Source organism: Cydia strobilella, chromosome 25 (genome assembly GCF_947568885.1).
Source record: "Cydia strobilella chromosome 25, ilCydStro3.1, whole genome shotgun sequence".
Taxonomy (NCBI): Eukaryota; Metazoa; Arthropoda; class Insecta; order Lepidoptera; family Tortricidae; genus Cydia; species Cydia strobilella.
The window spans coordinates 6,324,792-6,349,175 of NC_086065.1; the positions used below are offsets into that span (position 1 = coordinate 6,324,792).

The window sequence follows — 24,384 nt, forward strand, 5'->3', positions numbered from 1 at the left end:
TGTCATGCTTAGTGTATATCTAATAGACAAGTTACTTAGTTACTTAATGGTTAGCTGGAAGAGATCCCTTAAGGGGATAAGTTTGCCTTTGTACACATTTACTGTATTCTCTCTGTGTTATGTACTTGTTTTGTGCAATAAAGTGTTTACTACTACTACTAAAAGTCTATTTACACGCTGCAGGAGTTATTTGAAGATAGAATGTTTAATTAATATGTATGATAAGAAATAATTTAATGTAAACTATTGTAGTAGTTTTATTTTGTTATTTAATTGTAATATTGCTGCGCCCTTGGAGGGTCCATAATATGTAATTATGTGCTTAATATGTACGCAATATATGTTTTGTCTTGTCTTGTCAATAAACAATAATAAGCGACATTGTTGTGTAGCAATTTCGGTGATGCGTGTCGCAATAAAATAGGGTTATCAGATGTCAGGAATTTTCGTCTTTTGTCAGGAATGCGGACGGAACACGAACATGTCGGGAATTTTTTGAATATGATTTATTTATAAAGTACCTTTTTATTTGCTTAAATGTAATCCAAAACAATGTAAAAAAATAAAATAAATGAGATCCACTCAACATGAATAAAACACCCACATAAGCAAGCGAGTGACTATTTAAAACAGGTGTTTAAACCGTAAAATTATTTAATGTTAGTATGTCTCACAACAGTTTAAATTCGGAGATCCGCTCAACTTAATAACTTCGTAATTATTAACAAGTTTGGGAACAAATCAAATTATTTTATTAAATATTTTGATTTGTGTTTTTTAAGTAGTCACACTACCTAGTCTACTACCTACGCCTAGTCTTACTAAGATGGCATATAGTCGAGAAATTCGGACGGGCACCGCCGTGGCGGGGTGGCCTAGGGGTTCATGGCGTTAGCCGCGATAGCTAAAGACGCCGGTTCGAATCCGGCCCTCACCACTGACACCACTGGAGGGCTTCGTCACTTTTTCTTTAATATATGACATCTATTACAGTTTTTAATTCGTAATTATTAATTAACAAATCTTTACTCCGTACTTTACATACATAAATGTTCGCATAGTCGCATTTGCAAAAATCATGTAGATAAATGATCTTGTTTAATCAGGGCAAGTCGTCGTCGTCGTCAACGAGGAGGAAAAATATTCACATTCAGGAATTTTCTCAGGAATTTGTATCTGGTAACCCTACATTAAAAGACACCCAAATCTGCTATTAAAAAAATAGTGTATTGGATTTTTTTGCATTCTGTATCGTTTAATTAAAATCCCTACTAATCCATATTAGATATGCGAAAATAACTATGTATTTTTGTCTATTATTTCTTCATGCTTAAACCTCTGAACCGACAGACGAAATTTGGTATGGAGATAGTTTGAGGCCTGGGAACAGGCATAAGGTAGTTTTTATTAATCATCCCCATTCCACGCTGACGAAGTCGCGAATAGAAGCTAGTAACATACAATCAGAATTAAAAAAGATTTTTTTCGTGCGAGCACAATACTAAAACTAAATACATAAAACAAGTACAACGAACAAACTGACTCAGCCAAGTGTCATGGCTGAAATATGAATACATGTTGCATAACACCATCAAACAGGTCAGTGTGCAAGCATGTACCACGCAGTGTCATCCGCCGGACTATAAACACCAACTTAAATGATCGAAGGTGGACCTTATTATCTTAACAATAAGGTGAATTGTTAATTAACAGTTATACAGTGACGTAGCGAACTTTTGCACTGATAGCGCGGTTTGGACTTTTGGAATACTGCGTCATTTTATTTTGAATTTCCTGGTAAATAAAATAAGATTTGCTGTAATGAATGAATGAATGAATGAAATTATTTAATCCGAAAAATATTTCCATATGAGGATACAAACATTTAAAACGAATTACATAATAATATATGATAAAATGATGTAATGGGATCTGTGATTTTTTTTTTTACTAGGAATCCCTTTAGAAAAGGGCATCGTACATATTAACAAACTAAGGGCCACCGTGTTCCAGAGTTAGTCAACTAACTGAGTTAACCGTTTAAACTCGGGAGTTAACAGTCCAGTTTAACGCATCGTGCAGCGTACTACTTGGTACTACGTAAGCGAACAATACGCGAAAGCGAAGCGTAAAGGGGCCCACTGACTATCAGTCCGCCGGACGATATCGGCCTGTCAGTTGTTCTGAACTGTCAAATTTTTGTTCTAACTGACAGGCCGATATCGTCCGGCGGACTGATAGTCAGTGGGCCCCTTAAGACGCAGCGGCAGCGTAACCCTAATATGTATGACTGTCGATTAAAATTTGTCGTATTTGAAGGACAAGAAAAAGTAAAAAAAATATGATGATGCAAAAATCATAATATCCATCTCATCCATTGTTTTTATTTAGGTATTAAACTAAGTTGTTCCGTCGTAAATAAAGTATTGTATGCAATGTCACATAACTAGATCTAAAAATTCGAGAGTAGCACTTAAGGGGATCCCATGCCCCAATGACCTTCGATTTGAATCCCTTAGTTTTCTAATGTTTTTTTTAGCTTATCATATTAACAGCAACGGATTTTAGCAATATATATTTTTCCCATATTTACTTCAAAGTTCATTGTTTTCCATCAAAGTTGAACAATTTTAGGCCAAAAAACTGGTTTTCTGGCCATAACTTTTGTGTTAATTAGTTTAAAATTAAAACCTTAGACAAATTTTTAGAGACGTCTAAGACGAACCCAAATATGTAGATTTCGTACAAGTAAGATCTTTCACAGCAATCAAGATACGAAAAAAGTGTTTTTTTAGACAATGTTTAAAACAATCATAAATAAATAAGTATTCATTTTTTTCACAATCCGGTAGACAAAAATGGAGATAAAAGATTGAAGAACCGATAGCCGCTTGTCTTATAATTTTATATGTAGTGCAAAAGTAGGAGATACGATTCAAAACTTGTCAAAAATCGATGAAAACTTCAGGTAGCCCCTTAAGTATAAGAAACTTGTTAAGGTCAATTGTTTTTCTTTGTTAGTGTAAGTAGTAATTAGTATTTTTTTCTCTGATGTGTTTGTAAATTTATATTGTGTGTAATTGCAGCTGCACAAATAAATCATCTATCTATCTATCTATCTATCTATCTATCTATCTATCTATCTATCTATCTATCTATATATCTATCTATCTATCTATCTATATATCTATCTATCTATCTATCTATCAATGTGGAGTACCTTGTGTAAGTGGAGTATGCGTACGCAAGAATTAGAAACTACTATGGAGCATGCAGAAATACATGAAATACTATGGCAACCCAGCTTTGTCAGTAGAATAAGGCGGCAAATTTGAAAACCGGCCAAGTGCGAGTCGGACTCGCGCACGAAGGGTTCCGTACCATTACGCAAAAAACGGCAAAAAAATCACGTTTGTTGTATGGGAGCCCCACTTAAATATTTATATTATTCCGGTTTTAGTATTTGTTGTTATAGCCGCAACAGAAATACATAATCTGTGAAAATTTCAATTGTCTAGCTATCCCGGTTTATGAGATACAGTCTGGTGACAGACGGACAGACAGACAGACAGCGAAGTCTTAGTATAGATAAAATTTTCTCTACTGAGCTCCGTCACTTACCTGTACTAACAATGGCATTCTGTGTGAGCGCGTGGCCTTTGTGCCTGAGGCTCACACACAATGGCCACGCGCTCAGGCACAATGGCCACACGCTCACCCAAAAGAAATAATGGCTTTTGTTTAACAGAATGCCATTGTTAGTACAGGTAAGTGAAGGAGCTCAGTAGAGAAAATTTTATCTATAATAGGGTCCCGTTTTACCCTTTGGGTATGGAGCCCTGAAAATGTAAGCACGAAGCACCTGATCTGCCTTTTTCACAGAATTTTGACAAAGTTGGTTTGCCAGAGTATATTATTGTCTACTCAAACGTACCATAAACAAGTCACGTAAACAATCATTTTAATCGACGCCCTAAATTGGCGGGAAACCTCGCGCATGATCGCACAATGAACCTTTCATAAACCACCAGTAGACCTTATACACTTGCGATAAGGTTCAAATTGGCAGTTAACAATGTGATGGAGGCAGCTTTAAAAGGCTTCAACTTTCTTTTCTTTGTTCACTTTCGCTGGGATTCGTCTAATGCGGGTTGATAGGTCTTTAATGGTTGCCGGAAAAATGGTTGTTTAGTGCCTATGGTCTGGTACTGGCAAACCAATTTTGTAAGTAGAAAAAGACGCGAAATTAGAAATCATTATGTAAGATCTGTCTACATTTTTATGGTGTTATACAAAAACGCTCTTAAGGGCTGAAATGCCTCAATACACAACTACAATTTGATAGAAAATACCAATAAAACCTTGAATAATGTATGGAAATAGGTAGAGTTAGGCCAAGAAAAGTCTGCAACGATTTTGATAGCATACGCAGTGCAAGTTTTATTTTAAACTTTTATGAAATTATGAAGTCTAACTCTAGTCACTTTTCGTATCATATCAGTAACTCTCGCGTTTTGTACACATAATTATATTGGAAAGGTCGCGGTGGACCGGCGTAGTATCAGCGTGGAATTTGGTGTACTGCACACTTAGGCTGGACTGGAGGAATCTTAAAAATAAACTTCACTTTACGTTACACAAATACGGAGCTTTTATTTCCATAATAAAAGCACCATTTGCAGGTCAAGATTGGTACAATAATAATTAATACAAAATGAATTCGCGCACAACAAGTTAACGAGGTTACGGACACTCGGGAAGAGAGAGATAGCAATATATAAACGGATACGGAAATATGTATCAAGTGACGTTAGCTGTCACTGTCATGCATTGCGTTTTGTTATATGCTTAGATATATTCAATGAATGAAAAGGTAAAATAATGAATATTAATCGCGTTAGATCCGGTAATGACATTAATTACTTTTCGTATCATCTGTCATCCCAATAAGTTTTCTTTTCTTTCGGCGTTTGTACTACAAGCTAGGCCCCCAGAACTGCATTTGGGGAAAGCCCCCAACACAGAATAAGATCACTTTGACAACAGACTTATAAGAAAATAATTATCTGTGAGACTATTGAGTAAGAACAGATAAGATAAGATAATTTATTTAAACATGGTAATTTTAAGTTGACATAATCATTATAAGCAGTATCACATGTTTAGCCAATGGCAGGATGCAAATATTGATCTTAAAATTAAGCTATATACATTATTTACACAATAAACTATTTACATGACACAGATTTTCCATTGTAGCTAATTGATTCAATTGAATATACATTATTTACTTTAAAGGTATCATTATTGTCTTACACAACTACACATACTTCATATATAGGTATAAATTTCCAAATGTAATATTTCTTGACATTACTTTTATTATTTATTATTAACATTATTTGTCAAGAAATTCTTTGATTGTGTAAAAACATTTATTTATTTTGTCATAAAATAATGGATCTTTCAGTTTCCGCAGTTTAGGCCAAGCAATAAGAAAAGGTAAAGAGGGAAATTCTAGAAACACAATTTTTAACTCCGTAACTTTGTTTGGACTAGTTAGGTGAACATATCAAAAGTCCCCGGACGTAAGCCTGGTGCCGGGAAGGAGAGGGGGGTTTGAACGTTCCATTTTTTGGTTTTTCACATATCTTGGAAACTTTGCGCCTTAGCGACATGACTACTTAAACAAAACGAAAACTGATTACTTAAATTTCCTACAAGTTTAATTTAGTCAAGTTTTACGATATCTTGAATAGTTTACAAGATATTCTCTATTGAAAGTTTATTTGGGGCTCTCAATTTTATTTTGGTATCTACAGTCAAGGGCATAAATATATATACATTCCCAGTTTCAAAAATATGTGTACGCTCTTACACCTTAGACAATAAAGTCGTGTTCACATATATTTGAGCTATTTGTCTGGATCGATATTTTTGCCTTCGACTGTACATCAAAGAAGTGCCAATCGGGAGTGCCAAATTTAATTATGGTATCACATTGAAACAAAAAATTGAATTTAATTGAAGTCAAAAATTGTGTTCCAAGCATTTCCCTCTATAACATTATTTGAGCATTCATTTCCTGGCCTAGTTCTTCTGGTATCTTATTATATACCGTGATGCTCATGCCGTAACAGTTATTTCTAAATAAAGCGGTTGAGTATGATGGTAATGGGATGAGTGTTGAGTTATGTCTCTGTAAACTACCTACTTACGGTAAATAGCCCCAATTATCAACGTTCATAAATAGAATAGGTATACCTAAACTATAAATGGACTGACCATAATAAGGATAAAAGAAAACAAGGCGTTTTTTTCGTGACGTTTACAAAACATGTACGAACATGTACAGACAACAAAAGCGGAAATAACAGATCATTAAGTGTGCGTCACGAAATGGGACCAACTCTGCATAATGCTAGCTATGAAACCTGCGTTAGTCTTCCATAGGACCCATTCAGTGATGAGATGACACATAATAATCCGCAAATTACAAAAGTAATAAATATTTATGAAAAGTATGTAAAAATATAGATAAATAAAGGGTTACTGGCTTATTACATCTATATTTTTTCGCCGTACACTTCCATTTTGCTACAGTTGCTAATATTACCATAACTATTACTTAACTAACTTAGCGGTTTCACTCACGTATTTTTAGTCACTCGCGCGACATGTGAGTGAAACCGCTAAGTTAATATGTCTCACGATAGTTTAAATTCAATCATAACTATTACTATGAGGGTCATGGAGTGGAAACGACAAAATATTATTCCCAGACCTTCTCAGCAGTTTATTATTATTATTTGTTTATTATTATTATTTAAGTTGACAATTGTACCTTAACAGCTAGAGCCACAGCCACACAAATTGGGAGACTAGACAGTAATACTTATACATTGGGTACAAAAGTGTTATGTAAAGGGATATATGTAATAATCCCTATACTTAGTCTCAGTTTTCTCTAAAGATTTTATAATACATAGGTACATGTACAAACATACAATTTGGCTTCATTTCTACGTATAAGGGCCGATACCGACTGCAACCCGACTGCAATTTGTATGGAAACTGTGCAGTCGGCGTGCAGTCAGCGTGCGGTTTCCATATAAATTGAAGTCGGGTTGCAATCCGCAGTGGCGTAATAGCGTGAACTAATCTAGCCGTGGGCGAAATCGCATCTGCGAGGCCCTTTTCTTTCACTGTGCCCGAAGGGGCCTCGCGCGTGGTCCCCCTTGGGGCGCGAGGCCGTGGGCGACGGCCTTCGCCCACGTCTAGCTACGCCACTGGCAAGCCATCTGTACCGGCCCTAAGTAAATGGCCTAAACTAATTTTAGGTGCCTTAAATAGATCAGCAGTGCATCGTGAACAAGCTTTGCTACACGTAAATATTCAGGATGATAACTGAGCTCATCACATTCACTTCTAAAATCACAAAGAAAACAATAATAATTTGTTTGAAGGAGAAGGGTAAACATAACACGATAGAACGGTTCGAGTCCGGCCCGAGGCGTCCGACACTTCGTTCTATGATAGGTGATCGGTGACGCTTTCTATAGAAAACGATATGTGCCGCCTCAGTTCGAAATCGGACCGTTGTGTGAGTCAGCCTTAACAATGTGTTCGTGTAAATACAAAATTCCTTTACCTTTTCCAAATGATACTCGTATAGGATAGGAGGCAAACGAGCAAACAAATCACCTGATGGTAAGCGATTGCGCTGCCGGCCTTTAAGATGGGAGTACGCTCTTTTCTTGAAGGTTTGAAGGTCGTATCGATCCGGAAATACCGCACTAACTGTTTTGAACGGTAAATGTTAAGAAATTCGACATGTATCATTTACCTACAATAGGTTTAAACGCAGTAATGAACAAGCAAAAATAAATAATACTTTGCGATTAGCTCTGCCTATACAAAAATTTGACAGTTCTGAACAACTGACAGGCCGATATCGTCCGGCGGACTGATAGTCAGTGGGCCCCTTATCAGGCGGGCCGTATGCTTGTTTGCCAGTTTTGCCGCAAAAATTTAGGAGCAAAGTAGGTACATTTTATGGTATTTCTAATCTAGCGTTTAGTAGGAAGTTTCCGGACTCGTATCTCCGGAATTTTCGGTATTTCTCGGTCAGTTTTCGGTTGAAATGACGCATGCCCAAAGATGCGCCCACGCATGTATGCTTCCTGTTTAATGTCGGCTTAGCTCGGGTGATGGGTCACGGATTTTAAAACATAAATTGACACTCCTGGACAATAGGCAACACATAACAGCTTGTGTACTTAGTTAATCCCTTCGTGCGGATACTGCGGATCAACGCGCAACGTTCAATCAGAAAAATAGGGACGCAAACTATCTCCATACCAAAATTTCATCTAAGGTGCATTGGGATAAGTTCGAAAACGGGGAAGGTAATTTAGAAAATCGCTAATATGCGTGACAACAATTGTACCTACTCACAAACGAGCGTGTACTCTCTCTTCCGGAAATCGTTTTTTCCAGATCGCGAGTTTTGCCATTCGCAATTTTTACCATTTTATTTTTTCTCAATAGCTTCCTTTCCCGAAAGCATTTCTAACCATTCGCATATTTTCCCATTAATTTTATTTTCCGGTAGATTTTCCTGTTACGTTTTCTAATCATTCGCATATTTTCCCATTTTTTTAATTTTCGAATAGCTTATTTTTCTGTTAGGTTTTCTAACCTTTTCTAAAAATTGGGAAAAGATGCGCCTGGTTAGAAAACGTAATAGGAAAATAAGCTAATGGAAAATAAAACTAATGGGAAAATATGCGATTGGTTAGAAATGCTTAAAAAAATAAAATGGTAAAAACTGCGAATGGCAACAATTGCGATCTGGAAAAAACGATTTTCGCAAGAGAGAGTACACACTCATATTACCAGTAAAATTTATCTGAGAATTATCACGCAGTAAAATTATCTTCATCATTTCCCTGCCAGGGCCATAAGTACTTGTCAACACACTATGACCTGATAAATCTAAACCTTATTCCAACGATATAAAGTCCACTGATCAATTAACTGTTAATGTTGTTAAGTAGGTGTAACCGACTGTAAGGCAACCGAGCTGTCTTCCGCCTCGGCGTGTCGTAACCGGCTTACGTCGCACCGGATACGTTGGGTAATGTAAACAAACGCATTTTTGGTACGCACTGGTGTATTAGATTAATCAGCGTGGTATTTGTTGATTAGTCGGGTTTTCTTGTAAGTTGTTACTATGGTTACGTATGAACTGATATAAACTGTGATTTTCACACGTTTTTTTACTTAAATTAGCTCCACTACAAACTACAGAAGGAACAGGAGTATAAAATGAAATACATCTTATCATATAAGTAAAGAAACCCGGCCAAGTGCATCCGTAGCATCTGCTGTCATCTCGTTTATATATATATAATATAATATAATAATATATAATATAATATATTTATTGCTTTCACATTGGTATTACCATAGAGTAACTTATACTAGAGCGGTACTGTCATAGTAAATTTTGTAACCCTAGTAAATTCACTGCCATCTGTCGACACACTTTAAAACTAAAAATGAAGATTTATAAAAATACGATAAAATGTATTTAAATATAGATAAATGATTTTTTTATTTGCATTAATTATTTTTATGATTTTGACCCATGTTCTGTCACTGATATGCGTTAAAATTGTTAAATAACAAACGAAACCGTCAACGCCATCTATACGACAGTTGGCCAAAACTAGTAGCGCCCTCTGAACGAGAATCAAATTTTCTTGATTTTCGAGGCACGTTTTTTCCTTAGACTGTATCCATCTATTACGGAGTTATATCTATCTTTGGTATTACAGATGTTCTTAATCGATAATGTATCACAACATGACACCCTGTAAGGGTATTGCAATTTTATCTATATACTCTAAACTAACACATATGTACTTAAGTTTTTTAGGGTTCCGTACCGAAAGGGTAAAAACGGGACCCTATTACTAAGACTCAACTGTCCGTCTGTCCGTATGTCTGACTGTCTGTCTGTCCGTCTGTCACCAGGCTGTATCTCATGAACCGTGATAGCTAGATAATTGAAACTTTCACAGATGATGTATTTCTGTTGCCGCTATAACAACAAATACTAAAAACAGAATAACATATTTAAGTGGGGCTCCCATACAACAAACGTGATTTATTTGCCGTTTTTTTGCGCAATGGTACGGAACCCTTTGTGCGCGAGCCCGACTCTTACTTGTCTGGTTTTTCTATTCGTTTGTCATTGTGGCTAGGCCCCCTGACCACTACACCACCGATAACGTTAGAATCGGCTTTGCTGTTATTACAGGACATTAATATGAAGCAGGCGTTAACACATGAACTAGTTATGAAAGCGGTGAAAGAAGCTCAAGCGCGGCTAGGGTTTCTAACGCCCGCCAGGCATAAGCTGGTTTTAATGGACAGATAATCAGGGAACTATTATTAGACCCGTACAGTCGGGATCAAAAACCTACATAACGACGGCCAAATATATCGTAAGGGGTCATCCATTAATTACGTCACGTTTATGGGAAGGGAGGGAGTCAAGAGAATGCGACTTGTTGTGACAAGGGGGAAGGGGGAGTCACAAACTTTTGTGACGTCACTTTAACTTCACCTATAACCGAAATTTGTTTTAAAAATGTACGTTTTTCTAATTCTTGTAGGTACAGTTAAATAACTAGTTTTTACAATGATAAATTGTTTTTATTCGTGTATTTTTTTCCTTATCGGTTTGGTGCGTGTGATGTAATTTATGGATGACTCCTAACCGAACCCCGTTATGAATCTTGCAATTTATTGAATACAGTATGTGTCTGACCGTAGGGGCTTTAAATTCAGGGCTCGATTCGAGGCATCGAAATGCTTTGTCTTTGTCTTTGAAAAATACGGTAAAACATATTTCTTCAACTATATGTAACGTGACTATTAATATTGCACTGGCAACACTTTGCTAGCTAAATTCATAATAAACGAATGGCTACATTACAACCGGTCCGTCACGGTTGACATTTGACACTTGAGAACGAGACGTCTTCGCGTAAGGTTGGTGATATTTTAAATATTTATGTATTTGCTTTAAATAGTTAGGTAAATATTTTGTACAATAAACATTTGATTTGTTAATTGTTGTTTTAAAACTATCTTTTACCTTTGAAATATCGTAACATATATTTTTAACTTAGAGGAACTGAAATAGATGTCATATATTAAAAATAGGTGACAAAACCCTCTAATGGTGAAGGCTGGATTCGAACCGGCGTAGAGGAACTGTCATAGGAATCAGCATTCGGCGCGTCAAATATAAATTGTCTAAATGTGTATTTAGAATAGACATTTAAAATGTCTATTTTAAAAGACGACGGGTGGCGGCCATCTTTGTCCCCCGCCCTCCCGGACTAGACGCACATTTCTGATTGCTTAGAATTACTCAAGGAACATTGATAAAGCTCATAGCTTAATAATATTTTTTTGGGTTATGTATGGGAGCGATAGCGATTCATAACTGCTTCCACTATTCGTACTATGTAATATAATAATTGCAATAACTGTTTATAGCTACTTAACGATTCTAACCTTCCGTGGTAATCCATAAACCATAAGGAAGAATAGGTAAAGGTACCAGGTACCAGTAGGTGACTGGTAGTCTGGTAGTTATTATAATTACCAACGATATTATAAATATAACTATAGTATCATTGATAATGACTTGTACATTGTGATGTAAAATTTCATAGTCGCTGTATTTCGGCAAAAATAAATTAATTCGCTTTATTTTCCAAATTTAGGTACAAAGACGTTTTTGTTTGACTTTATGTTTAATAATTAGTCATATTAATATGGCTACAAGATGGGGTCAATTTGTTTGACATAATTATTGAAAGTCATAATGTATAATGATTGTCATTAGTCATAATTCTGAAAAGGCTAACTTTTAGGTTAGGTTTGTTTTATGGCAATCCCGAAAAGTTACGCGTTTCTGAGAAAAACCAAATTATGACTAACGAAAATGTGGACAAACAATACATTATGACTTGAAACTATATGGGAAACAATAGAAACCCTTATAAGATACCTTTACCTATCTCACAATCAATTAAATTATGAGGAAGATGTAGTCATTATGTTCGTACGTGTGTGTTTAATTAAACACCTTCCGTGTCAGTGTAGGTAGGATCCAAGCCATCTGATAAAACATAGGTACTTAGAAATACGTCAAAGCGGCGGAAAGGAAGATTCTGCGAAAGATTCTGGGGCCGACACGAGCGAAAAATGGGAGGTGGAGAGTCAGGTGGAGATAGAAGACCGAAATTTCATAGAAACTAAAAAATTACGCATCTTTGTGATTTTACGTAAGAACTATGAAAACCCCCTCCCTCCCCCTTGTAAGAAAAAATAAGATAATTTCCAACCTCCCCCCCTAAATCGTCTTACGTAATAACTGAATGGCGCCATTGATCCAGCGAAGCGATGCTTTTGGATGATTCCCGCACGTCTCCTCTCGTCTCCGCTCATCTCCGCCTCAGAGGAAAGGCTGCCTTATGCAAGTATAGCAGCCATAGTAGGTAACACGGTGTTTTTGTAACCAGTTTTATTTGAAGTTATTGCAAGCCGTTTCCCACCAAACTGGCTTTTGCATCAGCTTTTTAATCTAGATTAAAAAAAACCCACTTGGTTGCTTCCTAGAAACATTTGGCTACAGGATACCTACAAAATAATAAAATGATGAAAAAGATAAGCAAATCTATGACAGTGACGTGAAAACAGCATAACTGGGCCGCCCAGCAGGAAGTCCTATCGGACGCCCCAGGTATCTCTGGTGCGACAGGGTGGAGGCGGATCTGCGCGAACTTCGAGTCACCAATTGGCGAGAGGTCGCACAGGACCGAAAAGTGGCGCTGTCTTGTGTCGGACGTCAAGTCTCATTTTTGTCGCTGAGCTAACGGAGTAAGTAAGTAGTAAATCTATGACAGAACTGCCTATCATTAGACAAACTTATACTTCTGAAACATGGATATAATTAAAAATAATTTACACATTACAATTTGTAATGTCCACGATCCACGTACGGTAGAATATTTGCCTATTACATGGTTCTAAGCAACGCCAATGACCGATATATACGCACCGTAGGTTCAACGCCAAAGACCGATTAATCGGTCATAGATCACAGAGCAACATAGACCTACGTGCATATGCATAAAGTTCAATTTCAGTTTTGACACTTCGGTGATGTGGCGTCTGGATGACAGCTTTTGTGTTTGACAACACGGCGTCGAAAAGATTAAACCATGGAGATTATATAAAAGAGCCAAATCTCTATGTATGAAAAGTGTCCATCAAAAAACAGTAATTAGACGGCGCCACCATACACCGAAATGCTACCAAAAACAACTTACGTAATTTGGTCGGGTTATTTGTTGCCTTATATGGTTCATGTTATACTCATGTCCCAGAGCCTAACTAGCGCCACCGGAGAGAATAGGAACTATTATTTAAAGCTGAAAGCGGTCACTTTTGCAACAATTCTGCCATAAGAGATTGGCATCCTTTCTATACCATCCATATCCATAGATTAAACGCTAATAGATCACACCTGTTCTTAAAGCGCACGCGCATGCACATAAATAAGATAAGGGGGTTCTTTTGTGTCTTCACGTCACGTTAGCCACTCATGAGTTGTTAAACATAATTACACACATTCCAGGTTTTCCCGGATTTGTTCCAAATCGAAACCCGTCTGGGCAGTTTTCAAAAGGGGGTAAAACCCCGGACGCTTATCTTATCTTATCTTATAATTTCGGGGGCCCTTTCGGATACACTTCGACCCATAGGGATCTTTTGTGCAGTTACCCCCTAGAAAAGATCCGTCCGCTACTCAAGAGCCTTCCCCACCATCTCCATATGCCGGATGATGGACCTTATGGGTAGCTTTTTGAATTCCTTTGGTACCAGGTAGCCTGTTCCAAAGTCCTTCATTCTTTGTCTGGCGAGGGCGTGACATTCACACATAAGGTGTTCTATTGTCTCTTCCTCTTCGCCACACATACGACAATCGGTGTTGTCAGCGTGCCCCATCTTGGCCAGGATTCCCTTGACCCCATAATGGCCAGTAAACACCCCCGTTATTATTTGGAGTTGCCGTTTGCTAAGTTTCCAAAGCTTTTTGCTCCAACCAGAGTCTACCCCTTGTATAAAGAGCTTTGAGTGCTTTAGACCCGTCAGACTGTCCCATTCTTCCTGGTGTTTGGTCTTAGTAAGGTCTTTGATAGCCGTTGTGATGGTTCCCTGTGAGAGCCCCACGAATGGTTCCGGACCTATAAGGTTGTTTGCAGATCCGGCTCTGGCAAGTTCATCTGCATTTTCATTGCCCATGAATCCCTCGTGCCCTGGGATCCACACCAGTTGCACTTTGTTTTGCCTTCCAAGCTTGTTCAGAGCTTGGATGCCATTGTATACCAGTCTAGAGTCCACTCTAGGCGCCTTTGAGTGCAGCTTGGCTGTCGCTGAGAATATAGATATTCTTCCCTTGGGTTTGCCTAACTATATTCTCATGTGCACAGGCAATTATAGCGTATGTCTCGGCTTGGAAGACAGTGGCGTAATTGCCCATGCTTATGCTACTACTAAAGTCATTTGCATAAATGCCTGCCCCAGTACCAGAATCTGTCTTACCCCGGACGCTTACTATTTAACTTGCCGTGTGGGTCGAATTATGGAAGGTAAATTTGTCCCACTTCCCGATTTCCGATTGAGCAGTAACTTTGCATACATACGTATGTAAATCGGATGACAATGCAATATTATGAGGACATGGAGCTGATCTGATGATGTAGACAGGAGGTGGCCATAGGAACTGTGTGATAAAACAATGCAAACTAATTTTGTTTGGGGTTGTTAGAATTGTCTGGATGAGTATTAGTTGCCCGTAGAAAGAAAAGCACAGTCAGAAATGTTTGTCAAAAACTTATTCTATTAGACTTACCTATCCTTAATTTTATTTTTAGATTAACTTAATTGATTGATTGAATGCATTAAAACGTTTGTGATTTTGTTTTACAGGTCAGTAAGTAATCATTCAATCATCCATCTACAACTCAGGAATATTTGTGATGAACAATGAACATACAAAAAAAATGGCATGTAAGTATTGTAAGTATACAATTCCATTTGCAATTTCGATTTCTGTTATCTGTCAATCAAATGCGGGTTTAACGTTTTCTCTGCTACTTTAAATATACAGGTTATTAGTATGTATGTATGCATAAAAATCTCTCATGGTTTCTGACTTCTCCATACTGACCCATTTGGATTGATCACCCTGTATAATATATTAATTAAATAAAAATACGTTTATAATTTTCTATATCTTAATTGTATTTTCTGACATGTTTCCCATAGGTCAATAGAATTTTGGTAATTGTATTTTAATTTTGAAGAAGAAGAAGAAGAAGGGAAGAAGAAGCCCTTGAAGGACAAGAGAGGCCAGTTGATTGTGACATCAGAGGGGCAGCTTCAACGCTGGCGGGAGCACTTTGAGGAGATCTTCCGAGTCCCGAACGACCCCGTTATTACAGACACACCTGCCGCCAGCTCGCCCGCACAAAGGCTGGACATTGATGTGTCTCCCCCTACAGGAGAGGAAGTAGTGAAGGCCATCCGATCACTGAAGAACGGGAAAGCCCCAGGAGTCGACTTCATCACAGCGGAAATGCTGAAAGCTGACGTCTCTACCGCTGCGAACGCGCTGACGCCCCTACTACGGAACATCTGGTCAGCCGAGGAGTTACCCGACGACTGGAACAAAGGGCTTCTTATCACCGTGCCCAAAAAGGGAGACCTCAGTGAATGTGGCAATTGGAGAGGCATCACTTTGCTCTCGATTCCTTCTAAGGTGCTCTGCAAGATCATCCTGGACAGGTTGTCGAGGGCCGTCGAACCTCTTCTTCGCAAAGAGCAGGCTGGATTCCGACCCAACCGATCGTGTACGGACCAGATCAACACCTTGCGCATAATACTCGAACAAGCATCAGAATGGCAGAGGGAAATGTACTTGACCTTTGTGGATTTCGAAAAAGCCTTCGACACGCTGCGATGGAGCTGTATCTGGGACCGGCTGCGTGAAATTGGAGTCCCCGAGAAGATCACGAACATGATTAAGGCCATCTACAGGAAGTATTCTTGTAGGGTGACTCACGACGGCCTCGTCTCGGAGGACATACCGGTCCATGCGGGTGTTCGTCAGGGGTGTCTCCTTTCACCTCTCCTATTCCTTGTCGTCCTCGATGGCATCATGAATAACACCACCAACAGCAAGCGCCGCGGCATAGAGTGGGGACTGTCCAACGTCTTGGAAGATTTGGACTATGCCGATGACCTATGCCTATTGAGCCACACGCGCGCCGACATGCAAGCCAAACTGGACGACCTACGGCGAGACGCTTTGGAGGTGGGACTAAAGATTAACATCCGGAAGACCCAGGAAATGAGGTGCGGAGCGACGAGCTCGTTGCCGTTGCTCATCGGCACAGAGGGAGTGGAGAAGGTCCACAAGTTTACGTACCTCGGTAGTGTAGTGTCGGAAACAGGAGGGACCGAAGAGGACATCGCTTCGAGAATCGCCAAGGGGAAAGCAACCTTCGCACAGCTCCGTCCGGTATGGCAATCGCGGAAACTGACTAGGAGAGTTAAGCTCAAGATATTCCGGTCCAACGTGAGAACCGTATTGCTGTACGGATGTGAGACGTGGAAGGTCACTAACAACATCTCGCGTCAGCTCCAAGTCTTCATCAACCGCTGTCTTCGCCGTATCCTCGGTGTATACTGGCCCGAGAGAATATCCAACGTAGATCTGTGGGAACGTTGCGGTGAGACTCCGATCGACCAGCAGATCAAACGCCGCAAGTGGAACTGGATCGGCCACACGCTCCGAAGGGACCCGGATCACATCCCGAGGCAAGCCCTAGACTGGAATCCCCAAGGAAAGCGGAAACGTGGTCGCCCTAAGCAATCCTGGCGGCGGACGATCATCGCAGAGGCGGCGACCATTGGCAAGACGTGGAGCGAAATGAAGCGCGAAGCTCAAGACCGAACGGGATGGCGGAGCACTGTGGATGCCCTCTGCCCCATCTAGGGGATATAGGACCATAAGTCAAAGTCAAGTCATTTTAATTTTAATTATTTTAATGTTTCACAGCTTTTATGAGCCATGTTGCTTGATAAATAAAGTATATATAATAATAAAGTGTATTTTAAACAACAATAAACAACGTATGTTTAGCAAAACAAGCATCAGCAAACACCATAGGTACTTACTTGTATACTATTCTTCGAAAAACAGTGCAGCCCGTTTTCGACATACATAACAGGAAAGTACTAACAGCACCTAAAGTGAACCTTAAGATATTCCCATAAGGTTCAATGTCAGTTAACAGTGTTGACGACGGTAAGTGAAGCGATTGAAATAAGGGAACACCGGAATTTCAACCATGAGAGGATTTCGTCTTCGTGGAATCGAGTGATCAGCAAAAACATAAAATATCCACCTTCAAACTATCAAAGACCTATATAACTCCGTATAAGATGAATAAAGTCTAAGGAAAAAACGTGATTCGGAAATAAAAAAAAAAATATTCTCGCACAGACGGCGCTACCACAAATATCAACCTTTGGCCGATGGCGTTGACGGTTTCGTTATTTAACAAACACAAAAAATTCAAAATCATAAAAATAATAAGTACAAATTTAAAAAAAAAACATATTTAAACAAGCGTAACTCGGTTTTTTTTCTGACGGAAGGATAGGACACACGACAAAGTGCCAACATAGCGATAAACATCATCGTCAAAGAAGTTTTACTTCAATCGCGCGCTTTTTTTTTAGTTTTAATTGTGTGTCGATAGATGGCAGTAAATTTACTGTGACTACAAAATTTACTGACAGTACCCCTCACCCCTCTATCCTTATACCAAAGATAGATATAACTCCGTAATAGATGGATACAGTCTAAGGAAAAAACGTGCCTCGAAAATCACGAAAATTTGATTGTCGATCAGATGGCGCCACTACCTTTGGCCTACTCTCGTATATAGGGCGTTGACGGTTTCATTTGTTATTTAACAATTTTAACGCATATCAGTAAAAGAACATGGTTCAAAATCATATTAAAATTATTAATGCAAATAAATAAAAAAATTATCCATATTTAAATACATTTTATAGTATTTTTATAAATCTTCATTTTTAGTTTTAAAGTGTGTCAATAGATGGCAGTGAATTTACTGTGGTTACAAAATTTACTATGACAGTACCGCTCTATTCTTTTATATCCTCTTTGCTTATACTCTTTTGGTTGAATCAATGTGCGAAAGTTCTTTCATAATTGTCATACTTACCTATTTTTTGTGTTACAATTATTAAATTATGCGTTTTTATGGGATATTGACAGTCTGTAAATGTGCTAGTCTCCGCTACGTCCGTGGTTTAGCTTACTTTAAACCCGTTCCGACAGGCTGACATACAAAGACACATTCAAGTGTTAGCTATAATGTAACCCGTTCTACGCCCAGTGAACAACTTTGTATGGGAACTTGTATGTAGGCACAAATGTTTTATTCAACACGGTTAAAATGGTTCCTACTACCTATCTTTTAATTGAATCTATTTAGCGGTATGAAATCTCATGTTTATTTGAATTTTAATTGCCATTCAAAAAAATATTTTCGTGATATAATAGAGAGCTTTTCAGTCGAGTACCGTGTTTAGGCTACGAAGCTTGCTGAGTTGCCTAAATAAGGTACGAGATTGAAAAGCTTAATTATATCACTATTGTATATAATACTTTTTCTACGAGTCATCTAAAATTATACTTTTTTTATTATAAAACCTAAATAATTAATGAAAAATTGGTAAGTATACAAAAAGTACACAAAAATTTAGTACAAAAGACATAAACGCGCGACTATTGTCGTTGTCGGGTTGTCGCCCGTTAATGTCTTTTCTATAGCAACACGTGATTGATCAAATTCTTTTATAGTTGACTACAGCGCCAGCATATGAAAATGAATATTATAGTTGAGTAGGGAACCCATCCCCATGAAAACTGAAAAGTACGCAATTATAATATGGTATACGAAATCTTAATTTAAGCATAGAGTAACATATACTAGAGCGGTACTGTCATAGTAAATTTTGTAACCCCAGTAAATTCACTGCCATCTGTCGACACACTTTAAAACTAAAATTGAAGATTTGTAAAAATACGATAAAATGTATTTAAATATAGATAAATGATTTTTTTTTATTTGCATTAATTATTTTGATGATTTTGACCCATGTTCTTTCACTGATATGCGTTAAAATTGTTAAATAACAAACGAAACCGTCAACGCCATCTATACGACTGTAGGCCAAAACTAGTAGCGCCCTCTGAACGAGAATCAAATTTTCTTGATTTTCGAGGCACGTTTTTTCCTTAGACTGTATCCATCTATTACGGAGTTATATCTATCTTTGATTTAAGCATTACAGTCGACGAGTAGAAAAAAGCTTTTATTACTGACTGTACTTTTCATTCAACAACAACTTTACCAAAGAGGATATAATAAGATAGAGCGGTACTGTCATAGTAAATTTTGTAACCACTGTAAATTCACTGCCATCTATCGACCTACATTAAAACTAAAAATGAAGATTTATAAAAATACGTTAAAATGTATTTAAATATATATGGATTATAGATATGGATAAATGATTTTTTTGTTTGCATTAATTATTTTTATATGATTTTGACCCATGTTCTTTCACTGATATGCGTTAAAATTATAAATAACAAACGAATCCGTCAACGCCCTCTATACGAGAGTAGGCCAAAGCTAGTGGCGTCATCTGATCGAGAATTAAATTTTCGTGTTTTTTGAGGCACGTTTTTTCCTTAGACTGTATCCATCTATTATCATCCATCTATCTGTACTCATCGAGCCCCATCCAATCAAACCCAAACACACTTAGGTTGCGTTGTTTTAATCACAGAGTTTCTATGGCCACCCCTTGTGGCCATCATTAGATCAGCTCGATGGTACCATAATATTGCATTGTCACCCAACTTACATATGTATGTGAAGTTTCAGTTCAATCGACTAATGGGAAGTAGGTGTAATTTAGCTTGCAAGTTTTGACCCAAACATACCTGCTTCCCGCCTCGGCCACCGGTGGACTGGTCACGTTTTCTTTAGTGCATGATTTCTATTTCAGTTTATAATTTAAATAAAAGCTTGTAAAACGATTTGTGTCTATCAGGGGCTCTGTACCTTTAAAGATTTGCCACACTGGATGCGTTCTGTTCTGCGGTCAGCGGTCAGGTCAAACCCGCATTATGTATGAACAACATTGACAGCAACCTTTGAAGTTTGACCTGACCGCTGCCCGCAGAACGCATCCAGTGTGGCAAATCCTTTGTGTCGTCCCCTCTCAGTAAAAAAACATTCATATCCAATTTAGTGTTGATTTAAAACCAAGAAATTATACCTACGGGTTTTCTGTAGCTACTTTTGTGAAAATAAATCCATAACAACAAGAACATATGTATTTTTCGTGTAGGTTGCTATTTTGTTTTTTTTTTTGCCACATTCTACAAACTTGTTTCATTAATATATTTCTTTGTTTTTACCCTACATTTCCATATATAGCAAAACAACACGGAAACGCCTTGTTTTTAGATAAGTAAGACATTCCTATAACTTATAAAGAAATTGGTACTACCTCCATAAATATCAACAGAAAAAATTACATTCGTTTTCTAAATTAAAAACTTTTTAATGGTTCAATGATAGAGTGGTCGTTTATGGTATCACAAACCTTTGGTTTTCAACATAGACGCTGGCTTGCGTGTACGATGTACGGTTTTAATATTTAAGTAGGTACAACTTGATAAAACACCTTTCCTTGAACGAAACGCTCGAACGAACCAAACGCTTAACCCTAAGTGAAAGCGGCTAAAAAAGGTCCCCAACTCACCTGACTATTATCCGATTTCACTCCACAAAGATCAAAAAACCACTTCAAAAACTAAAACTTGATGAATTCACAAAACAAAGAAGCACAAGAGAAAAGTTAGCTTTATGTAACTGCTACCTAAAACTTGTTTTACTAAGTTTTTGGACGTTATTTCAAAGTTGAACTCACTTATAGTTAGTTTATCAATGAAACTGCTTTGTTATTTATGTTTTGTAAGTGTTATTTGAGTGTTTAATTTGAGTTTGAAGATTTGTTTTAGTTGAGCGTAAAAGCGTGCAACGGACGCGGCTCCCCGCACGGTACTGCTATACCTCCTACCTGTTTGAGTGGTATGCAATGTTACCGCTCAGAAAAGGCTATACAATTAACAAACATAACCTCACTTTCTAATTTAACCTGCGTTTTCAAACCACAACCTTATTTCAAAAGAGTAAGTGTGAATTTAGTGATACTATGGTTTTTTATGAGCAAAATTAAATTTGTCTAAAGGAATAATCGTGATAAAATTACAAAGGAGTATTTATCGCTTTGTACAAGAAAAAGAAGTAATTGTATGAGATTTGAATGGAAAAAAGTTAAGATTTCACACGTTTCAATGTCTAAGCTGTGTTGATAACTTTAAACCTTAGGCGATTGGGTAGCTGTTATTAAAAAATCGACTTTTTGTCTGCATCTTAAGGTCTTCATTACCAATTTTGAATGTAAATCTACTTAAAGCAGAACGATAGGTAAGTACACAAGTAAACAGAAAGGACTGGTGACTGGTGGTGGTGGTCTGGGGCCCATTTCCCGAACGGTATTAGTCTAATATTATAGTGTGTTGCCATGGTAACCCATACGATCTGACAGTTCGTGGACTAATAATATTAGTCTAATACCGTTCGAGAAATGGCCCCCTGATGGTTCGTAGTTGTTTTTTTTTCGCTTATTTTGAATACCCATGACATAATATATAGGTAAAGCTTTTTTATAAAGGCTTATTATATTACTAATATGTTTTGTATATTTTTAATGAACGTAGTTTAATTTAGATTCATATTTGCAACTCGTATTTTATCTGATTTTTTTCGCATCATGTTATTGATAAATCTACTGAATTTCCTAGTCCTCACGATACAGGCTTGACCTAGTGTGAGGGCTACTGCTAACCAAATTGACATATTTGTAAGTTAAACCAATTGTTTTATCCTATATTTCATCTATGCCTGGTAACGAAAAAATTTTTTGTATTTTGTATTTTTTTTGTATCTATGAAAAAAAAAACCCGCAGACCAGTCACAGAATAAGTAGTATTATCATACCAAAGTGCAGACACATTTTTCAGACTCGCGTTGAAGTCGTTTGTTATATAATAATACATTGTGCAACATGGGGCGTAAGTTAAAATAGTTATTTGTGCAACAAGAGAGGAAAGTTGGTTTTTCTTGCGAGTGTTTATTTTGAGTCCCGAGAAAGCGAAAGATTCTTTAATTGAATCACGAGCGAAGCGAGTGATTCTAAGGTAGAATCTTGAGCGTAGCGAGGGACTCAAAAACACGAGATGTAAAATAACTTTGCTCTCGTGTTGCACACATAATTTTTCACCTCAGTAGTGAGAACATATTAAAGGTTAAAATGTATTTCGAATTATACAGAATAAACAGAAAAAAAAGTATTATAATATGTACGATACGATACGGGACCGGACCGGACCGTACCGTACCGTACCGTACCATACCATAAAAAAAATGTAATAAAAGTATGAAGTTCATGGCCTTCACTAAATTAAAAAGCTACATTGTTTCACTCCCTGGAGTGAGGAAAGTCGCACTTTCCTCACTCCAGGGAGTGACGAAAGTAGGCTTGTTCGAGCTGCTGAGGTGAAAAAAAAATTGCAAACGAGAGTATAGTTAAATCGCGACGGCTTACCGGAGCGATTTATAAACTCGAGTTTGCAATATTATTACGCCCCCCGAGATACACACAATGTTTTTCATCACACTTGCGATACAAAAATGAAGTATAAAGACAAAAACTGTATATGTATATACACATACATAATATGTTTATAATGCTACCTGCAGTGTGCTACCTACTTGTTGTTGTGAACTTGTGACAAAAAAAAAGTTTTAAATTAATTTGTTATTGTTTTTGGTTTGTTTGTTTTGTATAATGTGCGATGCTCATTCATTTTTACTTTTATTTTAATGTATTATATCCTCATGAAATGTACCAATTTCATTTAAGAAAATAAATTCTACTAGAAACTTCATAACTCCATAGGGAAAACGCTTTTTCTTTAGTTCCCGCTTGCCTGCCTGCGTACATTTACTGAGCATGCAATGCATTTTTTTTGGATGAAAATGTACATACATACTTACCTACTGTGTAAATGTTGCATTGTATGAATATTATAAATTATAATTAACTAAATCGTTGCATGTTGAGTGTTGACTATTTCCATTTATTTAGGGCCTGTTTCACAATGTCCAAGTAAAGTCCTGAATATGCCACTTATCTGAAGAATAAAGTCATCGTTGGCGTTTCACAATCTTCAAATAAGCTTAACTGGTAGATAAATACCTTTACAACTGAAGGTAGTTTTATCTGGCAGTTAAGATATTTGTTAATTAACTATCAAATACTTTACTTGGACACTGTGAAACAGGCCCTTAGAAGCCAATATTAAAATATCGCCGCTATACTTACTCAACCTCGTATCTGCAACATTCATTTGATGACAAAAACACCCGCTTTCCGAATGAAAGAAAAGCGACATTTCCATCAAATTATTGTTGCAGATATGAGGTTGAGTAAGTGTAGCGACGATATAGGCATGTCATATTGGGACCGTACACGACGACAGCGCCACACAGCGGTGGGTCAAGCAAATCTTGTTAGTAGAAAAAGGCGCAAAATTCAAATTTTCTATGGGCCGATAACCCTTCGCGCCTACATATTTTAAATTTGCCGCCTTTTTCTACTGACAAGATTTGCTTGACCAACTATATTTGTAATAACACTAATAACCATGTAAAAAAAAACCGGCCAAGTGCGAGTAGGACTCGCGCACGAAGGGTTCCGTACCATTACAAAAACAGCAAAAAAATCACGTTTATTGTATGGGAGCCCCATTTAAATATTTATATTATTCTGTTTTTAGTATTTGTTGTTATAGCGGCAACAGAAGTACATCATCTGTGAAAATTTCAACTGTCTAGCTATCACGGTTCATGAGATACAGCCTGGTGACAGACAGACAGACGGACAGCGGAGTCTTAGTAATAGGGTCCCGTTTTTACCCTTTGGGTACGGAATCCTAAAAAACATCCTACATTAAGTATATGACAAAAAAATCCATTTTTTGCCAGA

At 37.5% G+C, this 24,384-nt stretch overlaps 1 protein-coding gene and 1 non-coding gene across 2 annotated transcripts in view; one reads left to right on the plus strand and one right to left on the minus strand.

Moving 5' to 3' along the window:
- LOC134752808 (PTB domain-containing adapter protein ced-6) overlaps positions 1-21,318 on the minus strand; it is a 115,161-nt gene extending 93,843 nt beyond the window's left edge. Inside the window, exon 1 of the mRNA XM_063688546.1 lies at positions 21,034-21,318. The gene's annotated coding sequence lies outside the window, so the exon portion shown is untranslated. The remainder of the gene's footprint in view (positions 1-21,033) is intronic.
- On the plus strand, positions 865-937 carry Trnas-cga (transfer RNA serine (anticodon CGA)). Its single transcript has one exon. It is a non-coding gene; the product is annotated as a tRNA-Ser (tRNA).
- Positions 21,319-24,384: the final 3,066 nt, after the last annotated feature.